The sequence below is a fragment of the Microcebus murinus genome, chromosome 11 (genome assembly GCF_040939455.1).
Source record: "Microcebus murinus isolate Inina chromosome 11, M.murinus_Inina_mat1.0, whole genome shotgun sequence".
NCBI classification, from domain to species: Eukaryota; Metazoa; Chordata; class Mammalia; order Primates; family Cheirogaleidae; genus Microcebus; species Microcebus murinus.
This window is the reverse complement of record NC_134114.1, coordinates 102,173,110-102,190,441: the sequence shown is the minus strand read 5'-3', so window position 1 is coordinate 102,190,441 and position 17,332 is coordinate 102,173,110. Positions and strand designations below refer to the sequence as shown.

At 62.8% G+C, this 17,332-nt stretch overlaps 5 pseudogenes; all 5 read right to left on the bottom strand.

The window, feature by feature from the left end:
- Positions 1–903: 903 nt before the first annotated feature.
- On the bottom strand, positions 904–1,022 carry LOC142874027 (uncharacterized; annotated as a pseudogene).
- Positions 1,023–4,786: 3,764 nt separating this feature from the next.
- Positions 4,787–4,905, bottom strand: LOC142874026 (uncharacterized; annotated as a pseudogene).
- Positions 4,906–8,669: 3,764 nt separating this feature from the next.
- LOC142874025 (uncharacterized) lies at positions 8,670–8,788 on the bottom strand (annotated as a pseudogene).
- A 3,761-nt stretch (positions 8,789–12,549) lies between these two features.
- On the bottom strand, positions 12,550–12,668 carry LOC142874023 (uncharacterized; annotated as a pseudogene).
- A 3,756-nt stretch (positions 12,669–16,424) lies between these two features.
- Positions 16,425–16,543, bottom strand: LOC142874022 (uncharacterized; annotated as a pseudogene).
- Between the last annotated feature and the right edge of the window lie 789 nt (positions 16,544–17,332).

Below are 17,332 nucleotides of genomic sequence, written 5' to 3'. Positions count from 1 at the left end.
TCACGCCTGTAATCCTAGCTCTCTGGGAGGCCGAGGCGGGCGGATTGCTCCAGGTCAGGAGTTCGAAACCAGCCTGAGCAAGAGCGAGACCCCGTCTCTACTAAAAATAGAAAGAAATTAATTGGCCAACTAATATATATAGAAAAACACAGCCGGGCGTGGTGGTGCATGCCTGTAGTCCCAACTACTCGGGAGGCTGAGGCAGCAGGATTGCTTGAGCCCGGAGATTGAGGTTGCTGTGAGCTAGGCTGACGCCATGGCACTCACTCTAGCCTGGGCAGCAAAACGAGACTCTGTCTCAAAAAAAAAAAAAAAAAAAAGAACGCAGGGGGGAGGGGGGCACGGGCGTCACATGTCACCTGAATACTTGTACTCCCATCATCTGCTTGAAGAGAGAGAGAAAAGAAAATGCAATCATAGAGGTAAGAGACACTTTTTAAAAATAATGAATCCGAAGAGAAAAGTAAAAGGAGGCCTGTGGAGCAGGTCTGGGTGTGACTCCGGATCCCCCAACATCAGGTGCCACCACCAAAGATTCCTGCGTGTAGCCCATAGAACCCCAAAAGCAACGGGACGAGTTCTGGTCACATACTCCCTCAAAATGACATCCTGGCCTTCTTCTGGAACTCCCTCCCCTCTCAGACTCTCAAGGTTTCCTCCAGCGTGTCGGTTCCCACAGAGCAGACCTTTGGTCTGAGACCTGACAGTCCAGATGCCACGCATCCTGCCGCGTGGCGGCGGTGTCGCGGCTTGGGACAAGAGGAGGCCCCACGGTGCGGGCTGGGGCGCCAGGCACCGCGCGGGCGCTGAGGGTGGGGGTGACCCCCACCCCGGGCCGCCGCCGCGCTCCCAGAAAGGGGACAGAACAAGAGGCAAAAAAAAAAAAAAAAAAAAAAAAGCAGCAGCCTGTGGCACCCGGTATTCCCAGGCGGTCTCCCATCCAAGTACTAACCGGGCCCGACCCTGCTTAGCTTCCCAGACCAGACGAGATCGGGGGCGTTCAGGGTGGTGTGGCCCTAGACGGCGGCGGAGGGCGCCCCTGCCCCGCTCAAGAAGCCGAGCCTCTCTGGGCTTCCCCGCCGCCGCCTCCCGCGCCGGGCCGGGCCGGTTGAGTTCGCCGGCCGGGTCCCGCGGGCTCCCAGGGACGGGGGTGATGGGCGGGGCGGGGCGGGGCGGGGGGCTGTCTCTCTCTACACACACACACACACTCACACTCACTCACACTCACACAAGATGCGCCTCCACGGCTGGACTCGCCAAGGTGGAGCCCTCCCAGCCCCCCTCGTCTCCTCGCCAGGCCTCCTTCACCTACCCGCTGCCCACCCCCAGCGCGTCGCTGCCTGCCGCTGACTGCGCACGCGCGGGACGCTCGCCCTTTGACCCCAGCCAGGGGCCGCCCTCCCCCACAACCCCTTTCAGCTGCGCCCCCCCCTCGCCCTGTGGGTGGGCTGCCGCCTATTCCCCCGGGCCAGGGCTGGGGCACAGCCAGTGTATGGGGCTCTCTCTCTGGGGATGTGTCCCATGGGTGGGGTGGGGTGGCGTGGTTTGGGGGGCGCTGAAGAAATCAGTCCCCTCCATCTCCTACCTCTGGAAAACGCCCAAGCCCGTGGAGAACTGCCGGCACCGCTTCGTGGGGGCCGGGACCCTCCTCCGTGTCCTCCTGTGGCCCAGTCCAAGGGGCCTGGGCCTGGCCGGGGCTGCATTGGACCCCGACCACCCTGGCGTGTGGACTCGCTAAAAATCGGCCATTAGATATTGGATTCCAGCTTCCTGGAGGTCATTTCACTAATGAGTGCACCGGAAAGAGTTTCCTAATCCATCTGTGAGGGTGGCAACTGAAAGAGAATTTGAAAGCTGACAGAATAGGCGAGGGAAGGCATAGGAGATTTCCACACCCAGCAAGGAAGACTTTCCCGAAATGGAAGAAAGAAACGAGCAAACAGAGACACCGGTAGCCCGCCCGGAAAAGAGTCTGCCCCTTAGAGAAAGCACCCTGACCAGGTTCACCCGTGGGTGGGTGGCGAGCTAGCGGCGTTCAGAAGAGCGAGGCCCGCAGTCTGTGCGGAAGACACCTGCGCTCGGGTGTGTGTGGCGGCGCGATTCACAAGCAGCTCTAGACGTTAAACCAAGGAGAAGCCAGGGAGTTCCCAACGCCCCAGGTGTCCTCAGCCCACAACTGGCTGCTGTGGGAATGCGAAGCCCGGCTCCTTGTCTCAGAGCGGGGTTCCCAGGAGGATCAGGCTGAAGCTGGGACTCGGCCTCAAAGTGTCCCCTCGCATGGCCACCCCCTTCCCCTTCCTGCTCCTCTACTCCTGGTGCCCCTCCATCCAGGGGCCAGACCTTAAAGAGTCACCGCAAGAGAATCCTGGTCCCAAAGGAGCCTTCTGGGGGACCGGTGCTGAGAGAGGTTGTGGGCATGGCCCGCTGGGGCTCTGCCCGACCCAGGGCTGAGAGATGCCACCTCCCAGCTCTGGGTCCCTGCAGGAAGTGTTGGCAAGCACAGGGCCGGTCCTCCAAAGGCCCAGGTGCAGGGAGCCCAGGCCAAGCAGCCTGTGGAAGAAGCCACTTGCCGTGCCACCCCGGGAACAGGACTGCAGGCCCCGGCCCTTCCCACCTCCTCCTCCTCCTCCTCCTCCTCCCCCCCCGCCCCCCCCCACAGGGCACAGGGCTCAGAGACACCTCAGACTCTTGCTACCCAAAGTGCAAAGGGCATCAGTTGCTCCTCCAACCCCCCCGCCCAGCAGACCACGTTGTCCAGCCAGCCCCCGGGCCTCCCTGGGGTGCCCAGCACAAAAGTGCAGACACCCACCGGACCCTCAATCTCAGTTTTCGGATGTTTTTGCCACTCTAAGGACCCGCAGGCCAGCTGGGCCTTCGGGCAGGACAGAGAGCCCCGGAATCCGACGTGGAGAGCTGCGTGTACGTCCCCATCAGGAGGCGGTCCCCACCTCCGCGGCTCTCCCCTTGCGGGGAGCGGCAGCCCAGCCGGCAGCCGCAGGGCCTCAGGGAAGACACCAGGCTGGGCCCCCGCGGCACAGCGGGGGGCACGTCCCCCGCACTCAGGCGACTTAGGGACGGCTGCTGGAGACTGCTGCGGCCACCCTGCTGCCGGGTTTCTGGTGGGCTTCCTGGAAGCAGCGTCCACACCAAGCCCTTGGAAGGCCCAGGCGACGGAGGAGCCGGTCAGGCAGGGGCCCAGGACGGTGAGAGGCCGGGCGGGCGGGAAGGAGCATGTCAGGCAGGGGCAGAGGACGGTGACAGGCCGGGCGGGGAGGAGCCGGTCAGGCGGGGGCCCAGGACAGTGACGGGCCTGGCCGGGGAGGAGTGCGTCAGGCAGGGGCAGAGGAGACGGGCTGGGTAAGGGTTAGGGTGACAGTTAGGGCACAATTCACAATCGCAAAGACGTGGAAGCGACCCGAGTGCCCATCCATCCAGGAGTGCATCAATAAAATGTGGCGCGTGGACACCACGGAGTGCCATTCGGCTGTGAGGAGCAGCGGTGAGAGGGCGCCTCTCGTGTTCTCCTGGCCAGAGCTGGAACCCGTTCCAGTAGGCCAGGTATCCCAAGAATGGACACACGAGCACCACGTGAGCGCGCTCACCAGCAAATTGGTACGAACGGATGGACGCCTAAGTGGACAGAGAGGAATCACCTTCATCGGGTGGGTGTCGGGCGGGTGGGGGGAGGGGAGGGCCATACACATCCATTAGGCATGGGGTGGGTGCGCACCGACTGGGGGATGGGCGCACTTGAAGCTCTGACCCGAGGGGGGAGGCTTGGAGAGGGCAAGGCACCCGACCTTAACATTGGTACCCCCACAATACGCTGGAACAACATGAGAGGTATATGAATAAGAACACAGGGGGGGCCGGGCGCGGTGGCTCACGCCTGTAATCCTAGCTCTCTGGGAGGCCGAGGCGGGCGGATTGCTCCAGGTCAGGAGTTCGAAACCAGCCTGAGCAAGAGCGAGACCCCGTCTCTACTAAAAATAGAAAGAAATTAATTGGCCAACTAATATATATAGAAAAACACAGCCGGGCGTGGTGGTGCATGCCTGTAGTCCCAACTACTCGGGAGGCTGAGGCAGCAGGATTGCTTGAGCCCGGAGATTGAGGTTGCTGTGAGCTAGGCTGACGCCATGGCACTCACTCTAGCCTGGGCAGCAAAACGAGACTCTGTCTCAAAAAAAAAAAAAAAAAAAAGAACGCAGGGGGGAGGGGGGCACGGGCGTCACATGTCACCTGAATACTTGTACTCCCATCATCTGCTTGAAGAGAGAGAGAAAAGAAAATGCAATCATAGAGGTAAGAGACACTTTTTAAAAATAATGAATCCGAAGAGAAAAGTAAAAGGAGGCCTGTGGAGCAGGTCTGGGTGTGACTCCGGATCCCCCAACATCAGGTGCCACCACCAAAGATTCCTGCGTGTAGCCCATAGAACCCCAAAAGCAACGGGACGAGTTCTGGTCACATACTCCCTCAAAATGACATCCTGGCCTTCTTCTGGAACTCCCTCCCCTCTCAGACTCTCAAGGTTTCCTCCAGCGTGTCGGTTCCCACAGAGCAGACCTTTGGTCTGAGACCTGACAGTCCAGATGCCACGCATCCTGCCGCGTGGCGGCGGTGTCGCGGCTTGGGACAAGAGGAGGCCCCACGGTGCGGGCTGGGGCGCCAGGCACCGCGCGGGCGCTGAGGGTGGGGGTGACCCCCACCCCGGGCCGCCGCCGCGCTCCCAGAAAGGGGACAGAACAAGAGGCAAAAAAAAAAAAAAAAAAAAAAAAGCAGCAGCCTGTGGCACCCGGTATTCCCAGGCGGTCTCCCATCCAAGTACTAACCGGGCCCGACCCTGCTTAGCTTCCCAGACCAGACGAGATCGGGGGCGTTCAGGGTGGTGTGGCCCTAGACGGCGGCGGAGGGCGCCCCTGCCCCGCTCAAGAAGCCGAGCCTCTCTGGGCTTCCCCGCCGCCGCCTCCCGCGCCGGGCCGGGCCGGTTGAGTTCGCCGGCCGGGTCCCGCGGGCTCCCAGGGACGGGGGTGATGGGCGGGGCGGGGCGGGGCGGGGGGCTGTCTCTCTCTACACACACACACACACTCACACTCACTCACACTCACACAAGATGCGCCTCCACGGCTGGACTCGCCAAGGTGGAGCCCTCCCAGCCCCCCTCGTCTCCTCGCCAGGCCTCCTTCACCTACCCGCTGCCCACCCCCAGCGCGTCGCTGCCTGCCGCTGACTGCGCACGCGCGGGACGCTCGCCCTTTGACCCCAGCCAGGGGCCGCCCTCCCCCACAACCCCTTTCAGCTGCGCCCCCCCCTCGCCCTGTGGGTGGGCTGCCGCCTATTCCCCCGGGCCAGGGCTGGGGCACAGCCAGTGTATGGGGCTCTCTCTCTGGGGATGTGTCCCATGGGTGGGGTGGGGTGGCGTGGTTTGGGGGGCGCTGAAGAAATCAGTCCCCTCCATCTCCTACCTCTGGAAAACGCCCAAGCCCGTGGAGAACTGCCGGCACCGCTTCGTGGGGGCCGGGACCCTCCTCCGTGTCCTCCTGTGGCCCAGTCCAAGGGGCCTGGGCCTGGCCGGGGCTGCATTGGACCCCGACCACCCTGGCGTGTGGACTCGCTAAAAATCGGCCATTAGATATTGGATTCCAGCTTCCTGGAGGTCATTTCACTAATGAGTGCACCGGAAAGAGTTTCCTAATCCATCTGTGAGGGTGGCAACTGAAAGAGAATTTGAAAGCTGACAGAATAGGCGAGGGAAGGCATAGGAGATTTCCACACCCAGCAAGGAAGACTTTCCCGAAATGGAAGAAAGAAACGAGCAAACAGAGACACCGGTAGCCCGCCCGGAAAAGAGTCTGCCCCTTAGAGAAAGCACCCTGACCAGGTTCACCCGTGGGTGGGTGGCGAGCTAGCGGCGTTCAGAAGAGCGAGGCCCGCAGTCTGTGCGGAAGACACCTGCGCTCGGGTGTGTGTGGCGGCGCGATTCACAAGCAGCTCTAGACGTTAAACCAAGGAGAAGCCAGGGAGTTCCCAACGCCCCAGGTGTCCTCAGCCCACAACTGGCTGCTGTGGGAATGCGAAGCCCGGCTCCTTGTCTCAGAGCGGGGTTCCCAGGAGGATCAGGCTGAAGCTGGGACTCGGCCTCAAAGTGTCCCCTCGCATGGCCACCCCCTTCCCCTTCCTGCTCCTCTACTCCTGGTGCCCCTCCATCCAGGGGCCAGACCTTAAAGAGTCACCGCAAGAGAATCCTGGTCCCAAAGGAGCCTTCTGGGGGACCGGTGCTGAGAGAGGTTGTGGGCATGGCCCGCTGGGGCTCTGCCCGACCCAGGGCTGAGAGATGCCACCTCCCAGCTCTGGGTCCCTGCAGGAAGTGTTGGCAAGCACAGGGCCGGTCCTCCAAAGGCCCAGGTGCAGGGAGCCCAGGCCAAGCAGCCTGTGGAAGAAGCCACTTGCCGTGCCACCCCGGGAACAGGACTGCAGGCCCCGGCCCTTCCCACCTCCTCCTCCTCCTCCTCCTCCTCCCCCCCCGCCCCCCCCCACAGGGCACAGGGCTCAGAGACACCTCAGACTCTTGCTACCCAAAGTGCAAAGGGCATCAGTTGCTCCTCCAACCCCCCCGCCCAGCAGACCACGTTGTCCAGCCAGCCCCCGGGCCTCCCTGGGGTGCCCAGCACAAAAGTGCAGACACCCACCGGACCCTCAATCTCAGTTTTCGGATGTTTTTGCCACTCTAAGGACCCGCAGGCCAGCTGGGCCTTCGGGCAGGACAGAGAGCCCCGGAATCCGACGTGGAGAGCTGCGTGTACGTCCCCATCAGGAGGCGGTCCCCACCTCCGCGGCTCTCCCCTTGCGGGGAGCGGCAGCCCAGCCGGCAGCCGCAGGGCCTCAGGGAAGACACCAGGCTGGGCCCCCGCGGCACAGCGGGGGGCACGTCCCCCGCACTCAGGCGACTTAGGGACGGCTGCTGGAGACTGCTGCGGCCACCCTGCTGCCGGGTTTCTGGTGGGCTTCCTGGAAGCAGCGTCCACACCAAGCCCTTGGAAGGCCCAGGCGACGGAGGAGCCGGTCAGGCAGGGGCCCAGGACGGTGAGAGGCCGGGCGGGCGGGAAGGAGCATGTCAGGCAGGGGCAGAGGACGGTGACAGGCCGGGCGGGGAGGAGCCGGTCAGGCGGGGGCCCAGGACAGTGACGGGCCTGGCCGGGGAGGAGTGCGTCAGGCAGGGGCAGAGGAGACGGGCTGGGTAAGGGTTAGGGTGACAGTTAGGGCACAATTCACAATCGCAAAGACGTGGAAGCGACCCGAGTGCCCATCCATCCAGGAGTGCATCAATAAAATGTGGCGCGTGGACACCACGGAGTGCCATTCGGCTGTGAGGAGCAGCGGTGAGAGGGCGCCTCTCGTGTTCTCCTGGCCAGAGCTGGAACCCGTTCCAGTAGGCCAGGTATCCCAAGAATGGACACACGAGCACCACGTGAGCGCGCTCACCAGCAAATTGGTACGAACGGATGGACGCCTAAGTGGACAGAGAGGAATCACCTTCATCGGGTGGGTGTCGGGCGGGTGGGGGGAGGGGAGGGCCATACACATCCATTAGGCATGGGGTGGGTGCGCACCGACTGGGGGATGGGCGCACTTGAAGCTCTGACCCGAGGGGGGAGGCTTGGAGAGGGCAAGGCACCCGACCTTAACATTGGTACCCCCACAATACGCTGGAACAACATGAGAGGTATATGAATAAGAACACAGGGGGGGCCGGGCGCGGTGGCTCACGCCTGTAATCCTAGCTCTCTGGGAGGCCGAGGCGGGCGGATTGCTCCAGGTCAGGAGTTCGAAACCAGCCTGAGCAAGAGCGAGACCCCGTCTCTACTAAAAATAGAAAGAAATTAATTGGCCAACTAATATATATAGAAAAACACAGCCGGGCGTGGTGGTGCATGCCTGTAGTCCCAACTACTCGGGAGGCTGAGGCAGCAGGATTGCTTGAGCCCGGAGATTGAGGTTGCTGTGAGCTAGGCTGACGCCATGGCACTCACTCTAGCCTGGGCAGCAAAACGAGACTCTGTCTCAAAAAAAAAAAAAAAAAAAAGAACGCAGGGGGGAGGGGGGCACGGGCGTCACATGTCACCTGAATACTTGTACTCCCATCATCTGCTTGAAGAGAGAGAGAAAAGAAAATGCAATCATAGAGGTAAGAGACACTTTTTAAAAATAATGAATCCGAAGAGAAAAGTAAAAGGAGGCCTGTGGAGCAGGTCTGGGTGTGACTCCGGATCCCCCAACATCAGGTGCCACCACCAAAGATTCCTGCGTGTAGCCCATAGAACCCCAAAAGCAACGGGACGAGTTCTGGTCACATACTCCCTCAAAATGACATCCTGGCCTTCTTCTGGAACTCCCTCCCCTCTCAGACTCTCAAGGTTTCCTCCAGCGTGTCGGTTCCCACAGAGCAGACCTTTGGTCTGAGACCTGACAGTCCAGATGCCACGCATCCTGCCGCGTGGCGGCGGTGTCGCGGCTTGGGACAAGAGGAGGCCCCACGGTGCGGGCTGGGGCGCCAGGCACCGCGCGGGCGCTGAGGGTGGGGGTGACCCCCACCCCGGGCCGCCGCCGCGCTCCCAGAAAGGGGACAGAACAAGAGGCAAAAAAAAAAAAAAAAAAAAAAAAGCAGCAGCCTGTGGCACCCGGTATTCCCAGGCGGTCTCCCATCCAAGTACTAACCGGGCCCGACCCTGCTTAGCTTCCCAGACCAGACGAGATCGGGGGCGTTCAGGGTGGTGTGGCCCTAGACGGCGGCGGAGGGCGCCCCTGCCCCGCTCAAGAAGCCGAGCCTCTCTGGGCTTCCCCGCCGCCGCCTCCCGCGCCGGGCCGGGCCGGTTGAGTTCGCCGGCCGGGTCCCGCGGGCTCCCAGGGACGGGGGTGATGGGCGGGGCGGGGCGGGGCGGGGGGCTGTCTCTCTCTACACACACACACACACTCACACTCACTCACACTCACACAAGATGCGCCTCCACGGCTGGACTCGCCAAGGTGGAGCCCTCCCAGCCCCCCTCGTCTCCTCGCCAGGCCTCCTTCACCTACCCGCTGCCCACCCCCAGCGCGTCGCTGCCGCTGACTGCGCACGCGCGGGACGCTCGCCCTTTGACCCCAGCCAGGGGCCGCCCTCCCCCACAACCCCTTTCAGCTGCGCCCCCCCCTCGCCCTGTGGGTGGGCTGCCGCCTATTCCCCCGGGCCAGGGCTGGGGCACAGCCAGTGTATGGGGCGTCTCTCTCTGGGGATGTGTCCCATGGGTGGGGTGGGGTGGCGTGGTTTGGGGGGCGCTGAAGAAATCAGTCCCCTCCATCTCCTACCTCTGGAAAACGCCCAAGCCCGTGGAGAACTGCCGGCACCGCTTCGTGGGGGCCGGGACCCTCCTCCGTGTCCTCCTGTGGCCCAGTCCAAGGGGCCTGGGCCTGGCCGGGGCTGCATTGGACCCCGACCACCCTGGCGTGTGGACTCGCTAAAAATCGGCCATTAGATATTGGATTCCAGCTTCCTGGAGGTCATTTCACTAATGAGTGCACCGGAAAGAGTTTCCTAATCCATCTGTGAGGGTGGCAACTGAAAGAGAATTTGAAAGCTGACAGAATAGGCGAGGGAAGGCATAGGAGATTTCCACACCCAGCAAGGAAGACTTTCCCGAAATGGAAGAAAGAAACGAGCAAACAGAGACACCGGTAGCCCGCCCGGAAAAGAGTCTGCCCCTTAGAGAAAGCACCCTGACCAGGTTCACCCGTGGGTGGGTGGCGAGCTAGCGGCGTTCAGAAGAGCGAGGCCCGCAGTCTGTGCGGAAGACTCCTGCGCTCGGGTGTGTGTGGCGGCGCGATTCACAAGCAGCTCTAGACGTTAAACCAAGGAGAAGCCAGGGAGTTCCCAACGCCCCAGGTGTCCTCAGCCCACGACTGGCTGCTGTGGGAATGCGAAGCCCGGCTCCTTGTCTCAGAGCGGGGTTCCCAGGAGGATCAGGCTGAAGCTGGGACTCGGCCTCAAAGTGTCCCCTCGCATGGCCACCCCCTTCCCCTTCCTGCTCCTCTACTCCTGGTGCCCCTCCATCCAGGGGCCAGACCTTAAAGAGTCACCGCAAGAGAATCCTGGTCCCAAAGGAGCCTTCTGGGGGACCGGTGCTGAGAGAGGTTGTGGGCGTGGCCCGCTGGGGCTCTGCCCGACCCAGGGCTGAGAGATGCCACCTCCCAGCTCTGGGTCCCTGCAGGAAGTGTTGGCAAGCACAGGGCCGGTCCTCCAAAGGCCCAGGTGCAGGGAGCCCAGGCCAAGCAGCCTGTGGAAGAAGCCACTTGCCGTGCCACCCCGGGAACAGGACTGCAGGCCCCGGCCCTTCCCACCTCCTCCTCCTCCTCCTCCTCCTCCCCCCCCGCCCCCCCCCACAGGGCACAGGGCTCAGAGACACCTCAGACTCTTGCTACCCAAAGTGCAAAGGGCATCAGTTGCTCCTCCAACCCCCCCGCCCAGCAGACCACGTTGTCCAGCCAGCCCCCGGGCCTCCCTGGGGTGCCCAGCACAAAAGTGCAGACACCCACCGGACCCTCAATCTCAGTTTTCGGATGTTTTTGCCACTCTAAGGACCCGCAGGCCAGCTGGGCCTTCGGGCAGGACAGAGAGCCCCGGAATCCGACGTGGAGAGCTGCGTGTACGTCCCCATCAGGAGGCGGTCCCCACCTCCGCGGCTCTCCCCTTGCGGGGAGCGGCAGCCCAGCCGGCAGCCGCAGGGCCTCAGGGAAGACACCAGGCTGGGCCCCCGCGGCACAGCGGGGGGCACGTCCCCCGCACTCAGGCGACTTAGGGACGGCTGCTGGAGACTGCTGCGGCCACCCTGCTGCCGGGTTTCTGGTGGGCTTCCTGGAAGCAGCGTCCACACCAAGCCCTTGGAAGGCCCAGGCGACGGAGGAGCCGGTCAGGCAGGGGCCCAGGACGGTGAGAGGCCGGGCGGGCGGGAAGGAGCATGTCAGGCAGGGGCAGAGGACGGTGACAGGCCGGGCGGGGAGGAGCCGGTCAGGCGGGGGCCCAGGACAGTGACGGGCCTGGCCGGGGAGGAGTGCGTCAGGCAGGGGCAGAGGAGACGGGCTGGGTAAGGGTTAGGGTGACAGTTAGGGCACAATTCACAATCGCAAAGACGTGGAAGCGACCCGAGTGCCCATCCATCCAGGAGTGCATCAATAAAATGTGGCGCGTGGACACCACGGAGTGCCATTCGGCTGTGAGGAGCAGCGGTGAGAGGGCGCCTCTCGTGTTCTCCTGGCCAGAGCTGGAACCCGTTCCAGTAGGCCAGGTATCCCAAGAATGGACACACGAGCACCACGTGAGCGCGCTCACCAGCAAATTGGTACGAACGGATGGACGCCTAAGTGGACAGAGAGGAATCACCTTCATCGGGTGGGTGTCGGGCGGGTGGGGGGAGGGGAGGGCCATACACATCCATTAGGCATGGGGTGGGTGCGCACCGACTGGGGGATGGGCGCACTTGAAGCTCTGACCCGAGGGGGGAGGCTTGGAGAGGGCAAGGCACCCGACCTTAACATTGGTACCCCCACAATACGCTGGAACAACATGAGAGGTATATGAATAAGAACACAGGGGGGGCCGGGCGCGGTGGCTCACGCCTGTAATCCTAGCTCTCTGGGAGGCCGAGGCGGGCGGATTGCTCCAGGTCAGGAGTTCGAAACCAGCCTGAGCAAGAGCGAGACCCCGTCTCTACTAAAAATAGAAAGAAATTAATTGGCCAACTAATATATATAGAAAAACACAGCCGGGCGTGGTGGTGCATGCCTGTAGTCCCAACTACTCGGGAGGCTGAGGCAGCAGGATTGCTTGAGCCCGGAGATTGAGGTTGCTGTGAGCTAGGCTGACGCCATGGCACTCACTCTAGCCTGGGCAGCAAAACGAGACTCTGTCTCAAAAAAAAAAAAAAAAAAAAGAACGCAGGGGGGAGGGGGGCACGGGCGTCACATGTCACCTGAATACTTGTACTCCCATCATCTGCTTGAAGAGAGAGAGAAAAGAAAATGCAATCATAGAGGTAAGAGACACTTTTTAAAAATAATGAATCCGAAGAGAAAAGTAAAAGGAGGCCTGTGGAGCAGGTCTGGGTGTGACTCCGGATCCCCCAACATCAGGTGCCACCACCAAAGATTCCTGCGTGTAGCCCATAGAACCCCAAAAGCAACGGGACGAGTTCTGGTCACATACTCCCTCAAAATGACATCCTGGCCTTCTTCTGGAACTCCCTCCCCTCTCAGACTCTCAAGGTTTCCTCCAGCGTGTCGGTTCCCACAGAGCAGACCTTTGGTCTGAGACCTGACAGTCCAGATGCCACGCATCCTGCCGCGTGGCGGCGGTGTCGCGGCTTGGGACAAGAGGAGGCCCCACGGTGCGGGCTGGGGCGCCAGGCACCGCGCGGGCGCTGAGGGTGGGGGTGACCCCCACCCCGGGCCGCCGCCGCGCTCCCAGAAAGGGGACAGAACAAGAGGCAAAAAAAAAAAAAAAAAAAAAAAAGCAGCAGCCTGTGGCACCCGGTATTCCCAGGCGGTCTCCCATCCAAGTACTAACCGGGCCCGACCCTGCTTAGCTTCCCAGACCAGACGAGATCGGGGGCGTTCAGGGTGGTGTGGCCCTAGACGGCGGCGGAGGGCGCCCCTGCCCCGCTCAAGAAGCCGAGCCTCTCTGGGCTTCCCCGCCGCCGCCTCCCGCGCCGGGCCGGGCCGGTTGAGTTCGCCGGCCGGGTCCCGCGGGCTCCCAGGGACGGGGGTGATGGGCGGGGCGGGGCGGGGCGGGGGGCTGTCTCTCTCTACACACACACACACACTCACACTCACTCACACTCACACAAGATGCGCCTCCACGGCTGGACTCGCCAAGGTGGAGCCCTCCCAGCCCCCCTCGTCTCCTCGCCAGGCCTCCTTCACCTACCCGCTGCCCACCCCCAGCGCGTCGCTGCCTGCCGCTGACTGCGCACGCGCGGGACGCTCGCCCTTTGACCCCAGCCAGGGGCCGCCCTCCCCCACAACCCCTTTCAGCTGCGCCCCCCCCTCGCCCTGTGGGTGGGCTGCCGCCTATTCCCCCGGGCCAGGGCTGGGGCACAGCCAGTGTATGGGGCGTCTCTCTCTGGGGATGTGTCCCATGGGTGGGGTGGGGTGGCGTGGTTTGGGGGGCGCTGAAGAAATCAGTCCCCTCCATCTCCTACCTCTGGAAAATGCCCAAGCCCGTGGAGAACTGCCGGCACCGCTTCGTGGGGGCCGGGACCCTCCTCCGTGTCCTCCTGTGGCCCAGTCCAAGGGGCCTGGGCCTGGCCGGGGCTGCATTGGACCCCGACCACCCTGGCGTGTGGACTCGCTAAAAATCGGCCATTAGATATTGGATTCCAGCTTCCTGGAGGTCATTTCACTAATGAGTGCACCGGAAAGAGTTTCCTAATCCATCTGTGAGGGTGGCAACTGAAAGAGAATTTGAAAGCTGACAGAATAGGCGAGGGAAGGCATAGGAGATTTCCACACCCAGCAAGGAAGACTTTCCCGAAATGGAAGAAAGAAACGAGCAAACAGAGACACCGGTAGCCCGCCCGGAAAAGAGTCTGCCCCTTAGAGAAAGCACCCTGACCAGGTTCACCCGTGGGTGGGTGGCGAGCTAGCGGCGTTCAGAAGAGCGAGGCCCGCAGTCTGTGCGGAAGACACCTGCGCTCGGGTGTGTGTGGCGGCGCGATTCACAAGCAGCTCTAGACGTTAAACCAAGGAGAAGCCAGGGAGTTCCCAACGCCCCAGGTGTCCTCAGCCCACAACTGGCTGCTGTGGGAATGCGAAGCCCGGCTCCTTGTCTCAGAGCGGGGTTCCCAGGAGGATCAGGCTGAAGCTGGGACTCGGCCTCAAAGTGTCCCCTCGCATGGCCACCCCCTTCCCCTTCCTGCTCCTCTACTCCTGGTGCCCCTCCATCCAGGGGCCAGACCTTAAAGAGTCACCGCAAGAGAATCCTGGTCCCAAAGGAGCCTTCTGGGGGACCGGTGCTGAGAGAGGTTGTGGGCATGGCCCGCTGGGGCTCTGCCCGACCCAGGGCTGAGAGATGCCACCTCCCAGCTCTGGGTCCCTGCAGGAAGTGTTGGCAAGCACAGGGCCGGTCCTCCAAAGGCCCAGGTGCAGGGAGCCCAGGCCAAGCAGCCTGTGGAAGAAGCCACTTGCCGTGCCACCCCGGGAACAGGACTGCAGGCCCCGGCCCTTCCCACCTCCTCCTCCTCCTCCTCCTCCTCCCCCCCCGCCCCCCCCCACAGGGCACAGGGCTCAGAGACACCTCAGACTCTTGCTACCCAAAGTGCAAAGGGCATCAGTTGCTCCTCCAACCCCCCCGCCCAGCAGACCACGTTGTCCAGCCAGCCCCCGGGCCTCCCTGGGGTGCCCAGCACAAAAGTGCAGACACCCACCGGACCCTCAATCTCAGTTTTCGGATGTTTTTGCCACTCTAAGGACCCGCAGGCCAGCTGGGCCTTCGGGCAGGACAGAGAGCCCCGGAATCCGACGTGGAGAGCTGCGTGTACGTCCCCATCAGGAGGCGGTCCCCACCTCCGCGGCTCTCCCCTTGCGGGGAGCGGCAGCCCAGCCGGCAGCCGCAGGGCCTCAGGGAAGACACCAGGCTGGGCCCCCGCGGCACAGCGGGGGGCACGTCCCCCGCACTCAGGCGACTTAGGGACGGCTGCTGGAGACTGCTGCGGCCACCCTGCTGCCGGGTTTCTGGTGGGCTTCCTGGAAGCAGCGTCCACACCAAGCCCTTGGAAGGCCCAGGCGACGGAGGAGCCGGTCAGGCAGGGGCCCAGGACGGTGAGAGGCCGGGCGGGCGGGAAGGAGCATGTCAGGCAGGGGCAGAGGACGGTGACAGGCCGGGCGGGGAGGAGCCGGTCAGGCGGGGGCCCAGGACAGTGACGGGCCTGGCCGGGGAGGAGTGCGTCAGGCAGGGGCAGAGGAGACGGGCTGGGTAAGGGTTAGGGTGACAGTTAGGGCACAATTCACAATCGCAAAGACGTGGAAGCGACCCGAGTGCCCATCCATCCAGGAGTGCATCAATAAAATGTGGCGCGTGGACACCACGGAGTGCCATTCGGCTGTGAGGAGCAGCGGTGAGAGGGCGCCTCTCGTGTTCTCCTGGCCAGAGCTGGAACCCGTTCCAGTAGGCCAGGTATCCCAAGAATGGACACACGAGCACCACGTGAGCGCGCTCACCAGCAAATTGGTACGAACGGATGGACGCCTAAGTGGACAGAGAGGAATCACCTTCATCGGGTGGGTGTCGGGCGGGTGGGGGGAGGGGAGGGCCATACACATCCATTAGGCATGGGGTGGGTGCGCACCGACTGGGGGATGGGCGCACTTGAAGCTCTGACCCGAGGGGGGAGGCTTGGAGAGGGCAAGGCACCCGACCTTAACATTGGTACCCCCACAATACGCTGGAACAACATGAGAGGTATATGAATAAGAACACAGGGGGGGCCGGGCGCGGTGGCTCACGCCTGTAATCCTAGCTCTCTGGGAGGCCGAGGCGGGCGGATTGCTCCAGGTCAGGAGTTCGAAACCAGCCTGAGCAAGAGCGAGACCCCGTCTCTACTAAAAATAGAAAGAAATTAATTGGCCAACTAATATATATAGAAAAACACAGCCGGGCGTGGTGGTGCATGCCTGTAGTCCCAACTACTCGGGAGGCTGAGGCAGCAGGATTGCTTGAGCCCGGAGATTGAGGTTGCTGTGAGCTAGGCTGACGCCATGGCACTCACTCTAGCCTGGGCAGCAAAACGAGACTCTGTCTCAAAAAAAAAAAAAAAAAAAGAACGCAGGGGGGAGGGGGGCACGGGCGTCACATGTCACCTGAATACTTGTACTCCCATCATCTGCTTGAAGAGAGAGAGAAAAGAAAATGCAATCATAGAGGTAAGAGACACTTTTTAAAAATAATGAATCCGAAGAGAAAAGTAAAAGGAGGCCTGTGGAGCAGGTCTGGGTGTGACTCCGGATCCCCCAACATCAGGTGCCACCACCAAAGATTCCTGCGTGTAGCCCATAGAACCCCAAAAGCAACGGGACGAGTTCTGGTCACATACTCCCTCAAAATGACATCCTGGCCTTCTTCTGGAACTCCCTCCCCTCTCAGACTCTCAAGGTTTCCTCCAGCGTGTCGGTTCCCACAGAGCAGACCTTTGGTCTGAGACCTGACAGTCCAGATGCCACGCATCCTGCCGCGTGGCGGCGGTGTCGCGGCTTGGGACAAGAGGAGGCCCCACGGTGCGGGCTGGGGCGCCAGGCACCGCGCGGGCGCTGAGGGTGGGGGTGACCCCCACCCCGGGCCGCCGCCGCGCTCCCAGAAAGGGGACAGAACAAGAGGCAAAAAAAAAAAAAAAAGCAGCAGCCTGTGGCACCCGGTATTCCCAGGCGGTCTCCCATCCAAGTACTAACCGGGCCCGACCCTGCTTAGCTTCCCAGACCAGACGAGATCGGGGGCGTTCAGGGTGGTGTGGCCCTAGACGGCGGCGGAGGGCGCCCCTGCCCCGCTCAAGAAGCCGAGCCTCTCTGGGCTTCCCCGCCGCCGCCTCCCGCGCCGGGCCGGGCCGGTTGAGTTCGCCGGCCGGGTCCCGCGGGCTCCCAGGGACGGGGGTGATGGGCGGGGCGGGGCGGGGCGGGGGGCTGTCTCTCTCTACACACACACACACACTCACACTCACTCACACTCACACAAGATGCGCCTCCACGGCTGGACTCGCCAAGGTGGAGCCCTCCCAGCCCCCCTCGTCTCCTCGCCAGGCCTCCTTCACCTACCCGCTGCCCACCCCCAGCGCGTCGCTGCCTGCCGCTGACTGCGCACGCGCGGGACGCTCGCCCTTTGACCCCAGCCAGGGGCCGCCCTCCCCCACAACCCCTTTCAGCTGCGCCCCCCCCTCGCCCTGTGGGTGGGCTGCCGCCTATTCCCCCGGGCCAGGGCTGGGGCACAGCCAGTGTATGGGGCGTCTCTCTCTGGGGATGTGTCCCATGGGTGGGGTGGGGTGGCGTGGTTTGGGGGGCGCTGAAGAAATCAGTCCCCTCCATCTCCTACCTCTGGAAAACGCCCAAGCCCGTGGAGAACTGCCGGCACCGCTTCGTGGGGGCCGGGACCCTCCTCCGTGTCCTCCTGTGGCCCAGTCCAAGGGGCCTGGGCCTGGCCGGGGCTGCATTGGACCCCGACCACCCTGGCGTGTGGACTCGCTAAAAATCGGCCATTAGATATTGGATTCCAGCTTCCTGGAGGTCATTTCACTAATGAGTGCACCGGAAAGAGTTT